The sequence below is a fragment of the Athene noctua genome, chromosome 10 (assembly GCF_965140245.1).
Source record: "Athene noctua chromosome 10, bAthNoc1.hap1.1, whole genome shotgun sequence".
In the NCBI taxonomy this organism is placed as follows: domain Eukaryota; kingdom Metazoa; phylum Chordata; class Aves; order Strigiformes; family Strigidae; genus Athene; species Athene noctua.
The window spans coordinates 22836073-22852912 of record NC_134046.1 but is presented as its reverse complement, the minus strand read 5'-3'; the positions used below and the strand labels follow the sequence as shown (position 1 = coordinate 22852912).

General features: G+C 40.4%; 1 protein-coding gene across 11 annotated transcripts in view; it reads left to right on the top strand.

Moving 5' to 3' along the window:
- Positions 1-16840, top strand: part of IQSEC1 (IQ motif and Sec7 domain ArfGEF 1) — a 356135-nt gene that overhangs the window by 205087 nt on the left and 134208 nt on the right. Inside the window, exon 1 of one of the 11 annotated variants that reach the window (XM_074914150.1) lies at positions 9523-9539. The exons of the other annotated variants lie outside the window; for them this stretch is intronic. The gene's annotated coding sequence lies outside the window, so the exon portion shown is untranslated. Of the gene's footprint in view, positions 1-9522; positions 9540-16840 lie in introns of those variants that run through there. 11 annotated transcript variants of the gene reach the window in all.

Below are 16840 nucleotides of genomic sequence, written 5' to 3'. Positions count from 1 at the left end.
GTGGACTGTCTGAGCAGGGCATGACTTTTATTTTCAGTTGGAGTCAGTGCTTAAAACTGTGGTAAATGTTTCTTGTTGCTCCAGAAGCTCTGTGGCTTGCTGCTGTGCGTTCAGAAATCGAGCTGTGTTTTTCAGTTTTTACTCAGGGAAGTCTGGTGGGACCGTGTCTGTTGCCTGTCCTGGACGATTCTGTTTTATGGTATATTTTTGCCTTGTACTGGGAGCCACTTGCATGGAACTGTGCATCTATATTGAAATCCATGGACTTCAAGAGAGATCCATGCAGGGTGTCTTGCAACTGTCTTGCATAGCAGTGGTTGCTGCTGGTGCTGGCTGTGAGACCGTGCACACACAGCGCCTGCGCCCTGAGCGTACGGAGCGGAGTGGCAGGATAGGGCTGGCACACTATGTTGCTGCTTGTGAAGTGTGCTTCTTCCTCAAACCCTTGAGAAGAAGGTTAACTGAGAGGCTGGGGCCAGCTGTGGTGGTGGCCTCTCCCTGCTGCCCAGAGCTGTGGGTCTGGGAGCAGGATTGGGGGCTGGGGCAGATGAGCCAGTCCCCCTCCCTGCCTGTAGCTGTAATGCCAGCTGGGGCTCTGCAAGAAAACAGGGATTCTGGATGATGGGACAGAGGAAAACTAGGACAATTCTTGCCTTCTGAGATGTTAGTTTTCAAATGTATTCAGGTATACAAGGTAAAAATCCAGTTCCAAAGCTCTTTATAGCAAGCTGTGCATGAGATATTCCTAAAGATAAGCCCAGCTAAGGGCAGACATCCAACCTGGAGTAGAGGGCTGCTGTACAGTTTGCAGTCTTTTGTGAGAACTGATTCACAGATAAATTTCCTCAACACAGCAAGGGAAAGAGGGAAATAGGCCAAAATAAGCCAACTGCACTTTTAGTCTGTTTCTTAAATTTGGCAGTGGCTTCAGTAGCCAGGACTTTGCCCATCACATGTATATTCACAAAACAAAGTTACTGCAAGGTAGTGCTGCTGATGCCTCCAATAATGTGTGTATAAACAAACAGCCTGCTTTTATCCAAGTTGCAGCAGATTGTATACCGCAAACTGGGGGGACTGGAGTAGAAACCTGGTCCAAAAAATGTTTGGTAATTCACTAATTTATGAAAATCAAATTTCAGCTCTCTATTGCCATTAACACTGAGTGGTCAGTATTATATAACCCCTCATTTAAGTGCTGGTTTTTGATATCCTTTGAACACAAATACTAAAAGTGTGGAGATATATTTCTATAACAGATTATAGTGTAAGACAAATAAGTCACTGTAGGGTTTCTGCGGGATTTTGAGGATGAATGTGTCATGCTTTACTCAATGGATTATTATAAAATCATGTGACTTCAGGTTTAGCATGTGAAAGTGAAGATTTTCTTTAGCCAGTGGGTGCATCGTGCTGTGTTCCTGCCAGCTGGTGTGTAATAGCCCAAGCGAGAAATTGTTACCATTAGCATTGCATTAAAGATAAAGCATGAGGTGAGAAAATTTGTGACTAGCAGTGAAGGCGACTATAATCTGTAGTTTTGGAGGGGTTTTTTCTTCCCAGAATGTCTTCTCTCTTCTTGCTAAAATAAAGTATTCTAAAAAACATAACATGCCAGGTTGGTAAAAGCTACTTTACTGGAATCCAGTTGCTTGACAAACAAAACAGTTTTTAAAATATGTCATCTTTTCATTTTTCCTTCATCAATTTGGCCCCTCTGACCTCTGTAAAGGAGGCATGAGTCTCTTACAGAACAGGGTCATTTCTAAAAAGCATCTGATTCCAGCCACCCTGATGGAATAAGATAGGGGAGAGATGACTGTTTTTTTGAAGCAGGGATTAGTTGAAATTGTTTCTGCTAGTCTTCAATTGGGACTAGCAATTCCAACATTATGAGTCAGGATAGACTGAATCATGTGCTTAAGCCCATTTCTGGGCAAGAATAGGTCTATATTTTGCTATATGATTCAGTCCCATTAGGATGTTTCAGTGATGATTATAAATTACAATGCTTTCATGAATTTGCTTGGTAGGAGCAGCTTATTGCTGCTACACTAGAATATCACAGAGTAACTGAGTGTCAGAAGCTACTTAAAGCCACTCTAATATTGCACTCTGCAGGGCACCTGCAGCTCTGTGCTCATCCTCTTTCCCACTCTGTTATCCAAGACAAATTTGTAGCATTTGAAGCCATTAAAGGAATTGCCAGCCTTAATTTAGATGCAGTTGCAAAGACAGCACATGTGCTTTAAATGATCTATGTCAGGATTGTCCTCTAGGTTAACTCTTTGTTAAAAAGAATGTGCTTTGATAGTCTTTGTGCCTCATTTCTGGTGTTAACAACATGGACTCTGCTTCTAGGATGTGAGGTGGGTTCAGATGTGCCAGATAACGTGCTTACTAACAGGCACAGAGCAGTACTGCTGTTTCCTTTAAGTAAAATGCAGCATAAAAAAAAAGGTGCGAAGAACTCAGTAGTCATGTGTTACTATGTAGTTAAAGAGAATGCTATTGTTAAATGCATTCTTTAAAAACAGGTTTAATAAAGGAAAAAAAAAGTGATAGGTAGTCTGTTATGTACAATGCTCTAATCTTATATTCCTTGAAAACAATAGCTGTACACTAGTTACAAATCTCAGTAACAGTGATCAGGGGAAAAAAACCGCTTATGTTCTAGTTCATGAGAGCAGGGAATGTCTTTTGCACACTTATAGACAGTGATGTCAGTTGATTTGCTTTTCTTCTTGCTACCATTTAAAATTATGAGCTCGTTTGCAATATCTTGAACAAAACAATAGCAAAGTGGGTGGGAAAAATTACTGACGCTTTGTCTTGAACTTGCGTTTAAGAGTTCACCATATATGTTGTTAGAAACAAATATTTTGCTTTCACTTGACAGTGACTTCATCCAGAGCAGGGCTGAGTCATATGCCTATAGTACAGCTCTCTCTCCAGAGGTTCATGTTGGCAACCTTTATGCAATTTCAGAGCAGCTGAGAGCATAATATTCTATCCTCCTCATCCCCCAAAACCCCCCATCCTTTTGAAGTACAGCCTGCAAATAGTGCAGATTGCAGTATTCCCACATTCAGCATAAAAATGATTAAAAGGAAACCCTCAAATAAATGTATGAAGTAGCAGAATGCCTTAGAAGTAATCAGAGGTCTTGTCTACACTCAGGGAAGTAAAGTGATTTCAAGCTGAGAAATTTAAAATACCTGTTAATCTCATTGAAGCATTCATTGTAATGTAATTATTGGTACTTTGTATCTAAGACAGTCTTCCCTCAAGTGTTCAAAATGCATTGTTCCTATGCCTTAAATTCATACTTCTGGTTCATCTTAACTTTCCTGGCTGCTCTTCCTTCCTACCTGGAAGACATATATCTTACAGGACCCCTTAACTTTCCTTCCCTGGTTTCACTGAGGTGTTCTGTGGGACTTGTGCAGGATTTTTGCTCAGCAATGCCTAAATATATAGGGCTGTGTGATCTCTTTCCCCTTACCACTGCTGTAACTGATAAACTGCCTTGCAACTGGAGACAGTTCTTTGTGTATACACCTTACCTTTTTCTGCCTCTGCAGTTTACAGTATGTCAATCTCTAGCCTTTCCGAAACCTTCCTTTTCTTCACCTCCTTCTCTCTCACCTAGGAACCATCTGTGAGTCCTCAGGTTCTCCTTTCTTTACACTCGTACAGATTTTAACCTTCCACAAACAGACCTTCAAAGATTCATGTTGGGGTTTTGAAGAACTGTAGTATCTGTGCCAGGGCTCTCTCAGACATGTAGCTGGTGATGCCTGCCTGCCCTTTAGCTGTGCCCCTAGAGAGCACGTTGTTTGCCAGGCTTTTCTTTCGTATCTGGTCTCTACTGTATTTAGATGCAACTGATGGGCAGACCCTGGAGCCGTCACATTTTAATTGTGCGTTTGGCTCTGTGCCCCGCAGAGGGGGATTGGAAGCTGTCTGAGTTTCCTTTGATAGTCTTCCAAGATGAAGTCACAGGAAAGGGAGTCTGGGAGCGCGGTGGAGGCCTGGAGACATATGAGGAGTCTGTCAGAAGCTGCAGCTGGAAGGGTGCTGGAGGGGCCTCTTCGAAGCAACACAAACTTGCCAGCTTGTTGGGGATAAGAGGGGGATGTCCTTTAGCAAAATGCCAAAGTCATGCTGACTTTATTCTGCAGAAGGACTGGTTTGTGGATGTCACTGCTGTAAACTCCCAGGAAACACCGTGTTTTGCGTACTCTTAGGAGTGTTTGTGAAAAATCAGAAAAGGAAGTTTAAAGGGAAAGGGAAGGAAAGAAAGTATAGCGAAGGCTAAGGAAAAAATACACTGTGAAAATATTTTATTTAAACCTCTTCTCCTATCTTCTAAAAATGTGGACTTGTTACAAGCTGTAGGTTTAAAGATACCCTAAATTTTCTAAAGAGCCAGAATTCTTTTCAATCTACAAATTTAAAACCCATCTATTTGTAAGACTCCTTTCAATCCTTAATTGGTAATAGCCATTGTATAAGGGGAATGCTACCTAAGTTAAAAATAGGTCTGGAATTGTCCTGACAACCAAAAACATGCTAGCTCTCACACTCACACTTTTCTTTTGTCAAAATGTCCTGTAAATATATAAGTGATTACTACATAATAATAGAAATGCTGTTAGATTCTGTTTCATGATCATTTTGTCCTGGTAGGAACTTCAGGAAACTAAGCAAATTGCCACCGTCACTCTTGAAGGCTGCAGTACACTCGTTCCCTCTTCACAGGAATGTTATACTAACCTAATTTAGGATGAGCCTATGCACAGTTAAAGTAGTGAGATTATTTTAGCTGCAAACATGTCATGTGTAAAGTGATGCATGCATCCGGAGCACAGGACTTTATCAAACAGCATATCAGATAAGGTGTCCTGGGTGCTCAGTTTCTCTGAGCCACTTCATAGTAACTTCCATGACAGGGCCTTGACACACTGAGGTCCTGTCGCTGGCTCTACCAGCAGAACCCTCTGCTTATCGTGCAGGCTTTTATGCAAAATATGAATGAATCTCAGGAGAGGGGAGAAGAATAGAATGTGAGACTCCAAATTAAGCATTGCCTTTCTATTAATATAATTTAAATGTAATGTGCCACCTACAACTTGTAAAGCAATCTTAGCTCTAGCGTTTTTAAATACTTAGAATGATTTATGTTCCCCGTAATGTATTTGCCTGCAGCAACTTTGTTTCCAGTGTGAAATACAGAAAACAGATTAAAATCCTCCAGTTATTTTCTGTCCGTTACCTCCCTACCCTCCCCCCATTTTATTTTTTTTTTTTTAAGAATCCTTAAGTACTCTCTATCACATAGCGGGCTAGTTGCTCTGGGTTCTCTTAGCAATCGATAGCATTGGAAGAACCCTATTATTGTTACTAAAACGTGTGGTATGTGGCCAAGTTGAGGGCTCTGACAAACAACTGCTGGTGAATTTTGTTCCAGTGTTTTTAAGATGTTGATTCTTCCAGTTGTTTTGTCTCCCCTGTAACAGCTCACTATATATGTTTACAGCCAGCAAAACAAAAAATGTGTGTCCCAGGTCGTCTTGGTGCAAACTCACCTGCATCAGCAGTTTCAACCAGTGCTCCAGCCTGCAGATCTGGAGCAGCTGAGCAGCAGCCAGTCCTTTATGGTGACTTCGCAATAGGCAGCGATAATCCCTGGGCGAGGCAGGGATAGCTCAGAATGGATGCTTCTTCAGTTGCCTCAACTACTTGCTCAGTTTTCATAAGCCAGTTGAGAGTGACAGTATCACAGCATCATCTTTGAATTGGTGACTGTGATCTTTTCTTCCTAGAAATGATGCAAAATGTTTTACGAAGTTCAGAATTGCTTTCCCTGTTTTACAGACAGTGAAATTCAGCTCCAAGAGACCTGGTCTGTCCACTCAGTGTAGAAGTGTGGAAGTAAACTGGGGGAAAACCTAAGAACAATGTGACATTCTGATGCAGGGGGCAACATTTCATGACTGTGCGTGTTAAATAGGTCCACCAAAAATAAAAGAGTCACTCAGTGTCCTAGGGAGATGTAATGATGCTGGGTTGGAAAAGCCAATGTACTGAAGTAGGAAGAAATTTTGAAAGAGGGCAGAACTTCTCCTTTAACCTTCCTGCTGCAAGTTGGCAGGATGAAGACAGCTTGTATGTGAACCATTAGCCGGACAGTGTTGTGGGTCCAAACACGTCAATGCTGACATGGCTACTGAGAATGAGAGTTGTGCTGTAGATGTTTGCAGGCAGGGCGTATCTCAAAGATTTTCAGGCAATGTAATGCAAGAAGAAAAAGATTGGCAAACTAAGTATATCTCTTTGGGGTGTTCTTCCTCACACAGAGCGTGGTCCCATACACAGTGTGACTGGGTGGATGCAGTGATGTCCTGTGAATGGAATCTGTTGTTTTATTTCAAGGGGAAGAGATAACTGAAGTTTTCATTGCCACACCCAAGGAGGAATAATAAACCAGCCAGGCAGCAACTGTCTCCAAACAGCCCTTGTTACCAACCCACAGTCTCTGTGTTGGCTGGGTTTTCTTGGCCAAACATGTGAGTGTGGGAGAAGATTGTCACTGGAATCATTACAATAGATTATGATTGATGTACAAAATGGAAAATCCGTGTCAAAGACAGACATGATGCCAAAAGGCCCCTGCAGTGCTGGGGCTCATCTTGACTTGTCATACAGTGAAAGCAAACAAGGCTTCAAAAAAGTGAAATCATTTGATATGCTAATCTGTGCCTTGTTTCAGGCATGGTAATGTCACTGTGAACAAAGGAGAAGAAAGTAAACAGCTAAGACAAAAGGGACTTTACTGTCCTATTGCTGCTGGAAAAATTCCTCTATTCCTGAATAAGATTTTTATTAATAGTAAGAAATAGTTATCAGTCAGTTTCCTCTTTGATATCCTTTCTGTTACCTCTTTGGTAATCATATTATGAAGGAGCAGTTTTCAGAAAAGGCAGCTCATCGTGAGAGACAGAATTAGCCATAGGTTTTGATTAATCACCAGTTCTTCACATCTGTGTATGTACAGAAATCATCATCTATTAGCTGATGCTATTAGCTTGGTCAAATCTAGCATTGTTCTCCCTGGCCTCCTGAAGCTTTACAGGATGCTGTTAGCTTTAAGCACGCCTCTTAAATATCATTTTAAGAAGCATTTCACAGCAATCTGTTCTTCATATTTACACCAGAATAAACAGCATTTATTTACATCAAGATTTAATCATAGAACTGAAATACTAGTCATATTCACTGTCATGTAATTTGCATAGTATTCAGCATTTTCTGGATGTATATTATTTTGTCTTTTCAGGTTGTCTGTCAGTTCTATATTACAAATTTTGGCTTGCCATTCCCTGCAGAATTAATGGTGCCTTTGTGGAGGGCTACCTTGATTTGTCCAGGTCTCTTTGGGAATTAGTGGACAAACTCAGCTTATCAGGACAGGAGCTGAAATACTCTATACTATTTCATAAATAGTCTCCTTTCCATGGGAAATGCTGCAGCAATGATTTTTAAAAACAAAATAAAATAAAAACCCCTACACAAGCCACCTCACAGCATCTCACTTCTCCTGTGATGCTGTCACATGTTATTTTAATCCATTTGGTCACTGGTTGTGCACAAATTTTACAAACATGGATGAAGAAGATAGTTAAAATACTGTTCTATTGTAGATCTCATCCACCTTTATCTTTAGAGATAGGTGAAAATACTATTCCTGAAGATACTGGTAATATCCAAATATTGCAACTGAGGATGAATCAAGGAATTTATCATCTTAATACATCAATTACACCAAAGCCTCAAATATAAGCTCAAAGAGATGTAGTTGACACAACTGAGAATGCTGTTTGATACCTTTATACTACACAGAAAATAAACTAGTAGTGTTATACTGTATATATAATGGGTTTATTTATGCTGAATGAAATATTTCAAGTGTACACCATACAAAAATCAGAAAATCTATCTTGTAGGCACTTCATCTCTCAAATTTACAAGTTATGGTAATGGACAGGGTTCTGCTGGGCTGCCTGAACTTACGTAGCTTTTTCAATCATTGAAATGTATTTCAATTATTATGTTAAGAATAGATGTATAAGTTTTCTAATTTAATTTTTCTTCATTAAGCCTACTGATTTAAAATGTACAATATGCTGTGGAACTTGTTCTGACTTTTTTTTTTTTTAGCCCTTAATAGCTTGCACCAGGAACAGTTGTCAAAAAACCCCCAAACAGAGTAGGTTTCAGAATAGTAGTAACGGTAAAGAGATCCTAGATAAAATGGTCTTATACAAAATGGAGTTGTGCGACAGAAAACAGACGTTTAATCATAAAAGCGTACTGTTCTATGAAGAAGTAGCATGAACTTAGTTTCTTGCTTAATTAGGTTTTATAATATAAACATGTATCTAATGTCTTTGATCCAGAAGAGCCTCTGATAATCGTGCGGTTGACCTCTTTGTAGAGAAAAGAGTGTAGTCTAGTGGGGCTGAGCGAAGGCTTCAGAAGTTTTAATCTGTCATAGCAACAACACTAACTTTCAGGGTGGTCTTGGAGAAACCAGGGTAGAACTTAAAAGGGCTTGTCCTTCAGTTATAAAGATTAACAATACTTACAACAATACTACTTTTCTCTAAGGCTGATTCCATGTGAATGTGTGTTGAGGCTTAAATTCAATTTGAAATTTTGGCAATAAATGCTGTGTGTTTAAACTTATTCAGCACAGTAAGAGAATTCCACATATCACAATGAATAAGCTGGCATTTGGGTTTGTTTGTGTGTGTGTGTTGGGGTTTTTTTGTTTTTATCAGATCTTACGATTTTACTTTTGATATAATTTATGGCCTAAGTGTCATGCTGATATTCACTATTGAAGGAACTTCATATGTGTTCAAATACAGCTTTGGAAAATGACTCATTACTTCTTTTGGCACTAAAAAGTTTATTACAGTACACAAGAAATTTTGCAGTTGAGAGTTTATTCAGCCTAAACCGCTTGATTTAGTGTGTAAGCAGTTGCAGTTCTCGTAAGTGATTTTCTAGGGCAGTGTTACTGGACTCTTTTTTTTCTGAAGTGAAATAAATTAGAATAACTTTCTGCAGGTGCTGCATAGGTAGGTTTTTCTTACTTGACAGCTTGGAGCAATATTATATGTAGTTTCTGAACAGCCTCTAATACTCTCTTCTGGCTTGCAAATAATGTAAACAATGAGTCTTGTAAATCATGAAAAAAGAAGTAACCCGAGACTTCAAATGAGAAAGCTGGCTTCTCTCTGAGTTCATCTGAGTGGAGGTCGGAGGAATCACTTGGAAATCGTGAATCAGTGCTTGGCTGCTGCATGAACCTTGGACTAACTTTGTCGTGTGCTGCTAAACTTACTTGTTCCTTGAGTTACTTGGAATCTTTTTCACTTTGCAAACACTTCAGAGAAGGTCATGAAGGGAGATGGCAGTGCAATGTGGAATCTGATGTGGAAATACTGCATTTCTGTCAGGACAATCAGGTACGGTAAGAAAATATAAAACTTTTACTTTTTGGTAAGTTTGAAAAATGCATGTGTTAAAGATCGTTTGTCCTAGTACTTCCATTCTTTCACCTTGTGTAGTTAACACTAAGTAGTCTGAGATGATTATTAGGCTGGATTCTTATGTGTCCTTATACTAAAGCCATGAAAAGAAGAATACAGGGTTGTTGCAAAAAATCTTCAAGGAAAATGGAGTTTTCATTATTTCAGTTTCTTGGAAATATCTCTGTTTCCTTTACAAGCAGGCAAAAGATGGAATATGAAAGAAACCTTATTTTCATTATTTCACTTGCCTATCATAATCTCCTATTTATTATATCTCCCCAATTGAAAGATGCAGCATGTGTTCTTAGCATACCACAAGCATCATTTGCTTCAGACAAAGGGGAAGGGGGGAGAAAAGCAGGTGGCTTTTATGGCAGAATAAAACTCTGAAATTCCAAATGTCTTGAAGCTAGTGTAGCACTACAGTCTTACCTGTGTGTTACGTGAAAACACAGTCCACTTAAATAAGATGACGGGCTGTGGCTGCTGTGCATCGCTGGGCACATTCTTTAAGTGGTTCGCGTTTGACATGCTGTGTGCTCCCTGCCAAGAGCAGTTGCTGTGGATTCCGGTAGAGTTTATTCCAGGAATGGAGCTATTAAGCGAGACTCTCGGTGATTGTGTGTTCTCACAGCAATCTTATATATTTAAAAAAGCTAGCCATTTTCACACTATAGTTTCTTCAGGTTACACGGTTATATGATTTGAATGGTGTGTTTTGTCATGCAAGTTTCCCTTGAGAAATCACATAATCTAAGTAATTACTGGATTTCACACTGCATAATTATTATGTGCTGAGGAAATAGTTTAGAGAGCCTGAATTCCTGCATGAACTTTCATTACAACCAGAATGAGACTGTGGAGAGCTTTTTATCACCAGGATACCAAAATAAAGCTAAAAAGTCTCTTAGTTCCCAGCAGACAGTGAGTCAATATAACAGAAACTGGAAATAATCCCTGAGAGAGGATTCGATTAAGATAAAAATTGTTTTACTTATGATCTGCGTTTAGAACCACAAGCAGAGGGGAAGCCTGAAACAAACCGGATCAGTGCTTAAATCCAGAGAAACAGTCTTTACAACACAGATGTTCATCTTGACCTCAGTACTGCTGGAAATGCCTGAGAAAAGTCCTGTGCAAAACTCCTCTAAGTTATAAAGGTGTATGTTCCTACTAAGGCTAAGCTTCAGAGGTTCCTCGGAGCAATTGGGTGTGGCTATTTTTCTGAAGTTTAACCTGCAAGTTTTGCTCACCCTTAAACAGCCGTTTCTTTCTTTTATCAGTGACCTTATTACTGTTCAGAATATGTAGGTTGAATATTAGCTTAATTGCTTACAGCAGGGCTTATTTATAGAGCAGCTTGCTGGCTCCCCCAGCTAGCATAATGCGAAGTAACATTTCTCTTTGTTACAGTGCTGTAAGTATTTTCAATTAATGTGTTTGGCTGTTTTAACAAATCCTGTTTTCTTTGGTTGCAACACCAATGAGCTTGAGAGCAGAAAAGAAATTTTTTTCCTGTGTGGAAAAAGATCTCTACCACATTAATTTGCCTTTCCCGATATCCTTCAGAAATCCTGAAACTCTCACTTCACTTTCGGAAGGCTTCAGTAACCATTCTGGTTCCTGTTCTTATCCATCAAATATGAGGCTATACCAGTCTTTCTCCCTCGCTGCCTCCTCCCTTTTCTAGAAGACTGTGCAGCCCCTTGCAGCCCCTGCTGGAGATTTCAGTCAGCCTCAACGTGGTTTATACCAGTAGAGTGAGTGTGTTTTTTCCCTCTGTGTGTAAGCTGCCCTGGTAAAAGCATTTCCACAGGCCCCTGGTGCCGCGGCACCGAAGAGCAGTGTATTGCATTGACTACACTGGGCCACTTGTACAGCAGCTCCTTACGTATGCACGAGGTCTGAATGAGGGGTTTTATGCCTCACTGAGAAAACAGTCCCACTCCAAAGGGAAAATTATTATTAACTGGGTTTTAGGGTTGGTCTTGTTTCCATTGGACTCCAACAGCTTTAAAACCAAAATTGACAGAGACTTTGTTTTAATTTTAATTAGACTGTATGGTTTGGGGGCAGAGAGATCCTCTACATCCATGCGTATGTAAGTTTACATGGCTAGACCTTAAAATCATAGCGTCATGCTTGTTAGCAAGGTGAAATACATGTGTAGCACTAGACAAAAATGCAGTGGCTTACTTTTTTCATGGGGAGCTTTAGGTAATGTTGGAATAAGCTTCGGAGAGGGCAGAATGGTGTAGTGCAGTGTCATAGTTTAACCCTGACTGGCAACAAAGCTCCACCCAGCTGCTCGCACACTCCCCCTGCATCAGGATGGGGGAGAGAATCAAAAAAGTAAAAGTGAGAAAAATTGTGGGTTGAGATACAGTTTAATAGGTAAAGCAAAAGCCACACAGGCAAGCAAAGCAAAATAAGGAATTCATTCCCCACTTCCTGTCAGCAGGCAGATGCTCAGCCATCTCCAGAAAGCATCACCCATAACAGTGACTTGGGAAGAAAACCGCCTTCACTCCAGATGTTCTTCCCCTTCCTCCTTCTTCCCCCAGCTGTATATGCTGAGCATGACGCCATATGGGATGGGATGTCCCTTGGGTCAGCTGGGGCCAGCTGTCCTGGCTGTGTCCCCTCCCAACTTCTCGTGCACCCCCAGCCTGCTCGCTGGTGGGGTCAGGAGCAGAAAAGGCCTTGGCTCTGTGTGAGCACAGCTCAGCAGTAACCAAAACATCCCTGTGTTACCAACACTGTTTTCAGCACAAATCCAAAACATTGCCCCATACCAGCTACTATGAAGAATATTAACTCTGTCCCAGCCAAAACCAGTGCATGTGGAAATATACTGCACTGTCTAAATTATGTCTTTTTTTTTTCTTCTGTGGGATGTTGACCTACTCCTAGGGAAAAATTGCAGAAATTATAAAGGTGAAGGGATTACCAAAGCTGAGCTTGTGGCACTTAATGTGAAACTTCTGTCCTTTCGGAGAGCTCAGTTCTCTGAGCCTGTGTGAAGCCTATGACATTACCAGGCTATCTCCCGAGGTGCACGAGGAGAGGCAGGGTCTGGCTACACCCCCAAAACATAGAACAAGCAGTGAGGTGATCCCCAAGCCCCAGGATGGTGCCCACCTGGAGCTGGTGTTCCCAGGTATCCAGGGGGAGAGTTGTCATTCCTGTCGGATTGGCACTGTGTTTCCACCTTGTGGGATCCAGGATCATTATCCTCTTCTCTTGGCCAAGCCAGTCTCCCCCAGGGCCAGCAGTGACTCATGCCACGCTGCAGTATTTTTGACTCTCCTTGGCAACAGCAGTCACTACCTGCACAAGAGGTGTTAAGTATTCCTGCCCAGAGCACTGCAAGTTGTCTCTGCTATTTCTGAAAAGGGGAATAATGGTGTTTGTCACCGGCACTATTCCAGAGTGAGGGGCAGAGCAGTGTTGCTGGCTGTGCTGTCACAGCAGCGCCTCTGCTTCAGTCACTTGCCCTTCACATTGACCCCACTGCTGTCCCAGTATGTGTGCGGAGGGCAAACGGTGCCCTTCCCACCTCTCTGAAGTTCACTGCGAGGGAATATCGCACTAAATAGCAGTGCTTTCCTCTGCTGGTGAATCTCCACTTATGATGGTATTTGCAGGTGGATAACTCTCCCAAAATCAGAGGGTTGCAAAGAATGAAAGCTGAACTGGGGTTAAAGCATCAGTAGTCATTTACTTCTGTTAAAGTTACATTTTAGTAACTCACCATAGGTGGGAGATAGGCAAATACATAATTAGGAAATTGTTTGTCAACACATTCAGATTAGCCATTGTACTTACAGGGTCATGTCAGTATTAAAACAGAGGAACATGTGTTATATGAAGATGGGGAGCAGATAGCTGCATGAAGAATTTCTTGTTCCTTCGGTAACATGCTACATGCCAGCCAGTCTGTAAGGATGGAGTTAGTGGTTAGAAGAGCAGACTGCAGCTATCTGAATCAGCAGATCCACAGCCCACAGAGAATAAATTAGAGGGTTTATAGTAACGTAACGCATAGTTTTCGGCTTGCATCTTAAAGTTCCATTTGCAAGTAATGGAGGAAAACAGTCAATAGTTAGTTCTTAGTCTCAACACATCTGGAAAAAAGTAAGAATTAGTCCTCAGTATGAGTTGTCATGGAGTTTCTTCACTTATTTTCCTTCTGCTACAAACATTTTCCATCTTGGTTTAGTCATACTTTATTTTTAGTCGTCTGCTTTGGTTTTGTTTTTTTCTGAAGACTGATAGAACAGTGCTGTGTTTTCATCAAGTAAAAATAACACTTGGACAAGTGAAAGAGTCTTAGTTGGGCTTTAATTGCATTTTGGGCAGCACGAGCTACTATAGCTTTGTAGGGAGGGACGGTCGTGGAAGTTTGGAGTACATAGAGGCAGTTTGGTGTAACTTGTGTAGAGGGTTATTCATAAATGTTCTGAGCATCCACATTGCATCATGAAAGCTCCAACTACTCTAAATAATAATAATGCATTGAACAGGAGCTAATGTCAAAGAATAATACAATGAATGTGTTAGTCCACGTTCATGTTCAGTGATGGTATTGCCCCAGACATTATTGCAGCTCCTCTTTCCAGCCTGTCCATGCACAGCACCAGCATGGGAAAGACAGTGCGAGAAAACGAGGTGGGTTTCCATCCAGGTGGTTGCAGTGGTAGGGTTCGCCACATGGCCCCACAAAAAAAGCTTGTGTCCGCATAGGGCAAGTGAGTATAATGATGGGAGAGCAGGGGGACACAGTGCTCACACAGCTGAAGTGTGACTTTACCTTATGGGAGATAGTATGGGCTGAAGGGACAGGACTAAGAGCCATTGGCAAGTATCAGCAGCGTTTTCTTCTTATGGCTATTTAACTAGCACAGGTAACCAACAATAATGAGGTATATGATCAGATATTTAATTTATGCATTTCAGTTTTCATGTGAAATGGAAATTAGAATACCCACCTCAGATATTCCTCCTGACATCTGCAGGGTTAATGTTTGTGAAACTTACCTCAGAAAAGGAGAATATATATTCTGTATTGTTACAGTAGTGAGCAATAGAGTTGGCACCTTTCCTTAAGATCAGACGTTAACAAAGTGATTTTCCTATAGCTATTTTATGGCTAACAAGAATTACTAAAAATTCACTTCTAAGATTTAAAAAAACAATAAAAATCTTCCATGTTGACTCCTGTATCTCCAGACTGTGTTTATTTTTGTATTCAGTTTATGTGTGGGTTTCTTTGTCATCTGCAAAATGCTGCACTTGAGAAGCTACAAGACAAAACTGAATGCAAGTCATCATTAGTAGTCTGGATGCTTTAATCTTCATATAGAGTATGGCTTTCTATAGCCATTAGTCTTGTATTTTAATATAGTACAACTGTAATTATTCTGGTGCAAACCTTCCTTTGGGTTAAAAGATCTCTTCAGCATGACGGTGCCAATAGCCACACAGCACTTAATGAATTTTTAATAAGCTCTTGATGCCAGTATAACAAATCATTGTGAGGTTAGGATGAAGTTGGTATCTTTAGAATTCTGTATTAGGAGTGTGTGAATGTGTCCTGTGCATTTTGCATACTAAAATACATTGCTTGGGTAAAGTGTACCGTGTTTCTCCTATTGTCTGGCCTATGTATAGGAATCTAGAAAAGAAATCCTTATGGCATTAATTCCTCAGAGCTTAGTTGCTCTACCTAAAGCAGACTTGTTCAAGGGGTGATTTAAACATTGCTTTGAATTGTTTAGCACTGATATTTTTTTTAACTGTCTTTAAATGTTGCTTCTGTTCAGCTAGGGCGTATCTGTGTTTACACGGCTGGATTATTTCAATCTGATTATTCATGTAAATTAGTGGTTTCTGATTTAAGTTCAGGAAGGACACAGTGAGCTTAAACAGGTTATGGGTTACAGATCTGTTAGAGCAGAGGAACAGAACCTCATCCATCAGCTCCTTTTGCCTTTTTTTTTTTTTTTTTTTTTTGCTATGAGCACTCGTTAAAATGCTCCTAGTTAATATTTTCATGTGCCCCTTTTTGTCGTGTACTATGCTCTTTTTGTCTTTGTGCATCACTTGCTGTATTACTGCTAAAAGCTAAAAATGTATAGGTAAGGGCTGTTAGAGACAGTAGCGATTTCAGTTTAATCCTTGCTTGAGTTTTAGTGTGAAAAGTACCACAGAAGTTGCAATATTTGCACATAATTAAGCCTTTCTTCACATAGAAAACGCAGGGGTGAGGGTCAGCTGCCTTGAAAGTATACAGAAACTGTCAGTCCAGGAGCAGTGCTGCTTGTTCGTGTGTTTTCCTGTACAAAAAGTCAAGGTACCTTATGCACTTAGAGACTGTGTGTTCTTTAAGGGTCAGATAATTGCAAAATATGGAAATGATGCACCAGTGTGAGATATGAAGGCTGGTTTTAGTCAATGCCCACATCAGTTTTATTGCAAAAGTTCTGTTATTTTAAGGCTGAGTCTACTGAGCTGTTTCCGTACAAAAGGACTTGAAGCCAGGTCAGATAGTTAGCTAAAAATGGAATCAACTTCTACCCCTCTTCTGAGTTTTCATGTCTTTGCATTAAAATAGTTGCATCAATGTTTAGCTCAAACCTTTGGTTTGGGCCAAGAGCAGCCCTGGGTTTAAACTATGCTGAAGTTCTGTCCTGTCCTGACGCAAGATATAATGATATGCATTGAAACCCTAGAAGTCAGAAACCTAATCCAAGGCACTCTAGAGAAGTTAACAGACTGTTTTATTATTTATTTACACAGACCTTTCAAAAGAGCTTGTTGATGCAGAACCATAGATTACTGAGCTGGTAAAATTGTTTGTCTAGTGATGGAGCAGTCCAGTTATATTTAAGGTAGCTTTTTGTATTTTAATGCTTGCTGTAGGTCTTGCATATGGTAAAAATGTATGTGGCAACTTTTAGACCAGAGCTACTGTTCAAGGGTTGCACTTACTTCCACTGCTGGTCCCAATGCTTGATGTCTTAGACCTACCTAGAAATTGTCATTTAGGATTTGTTTTGGAAGGATACTGCTTTTGTTGTTGCTCTTAGATTATTAAATGATTTGCATTTTTTATATTTTAAGAACTGAAGCAGCCTTTAGGCTTGTGTTTTTCTGCTCTGAACGTATAGACAGGAAACAAATGATACGGAAGTTTGCTGCTCCTCAGTTTGAACAGAGTTATCTTCTAGTGG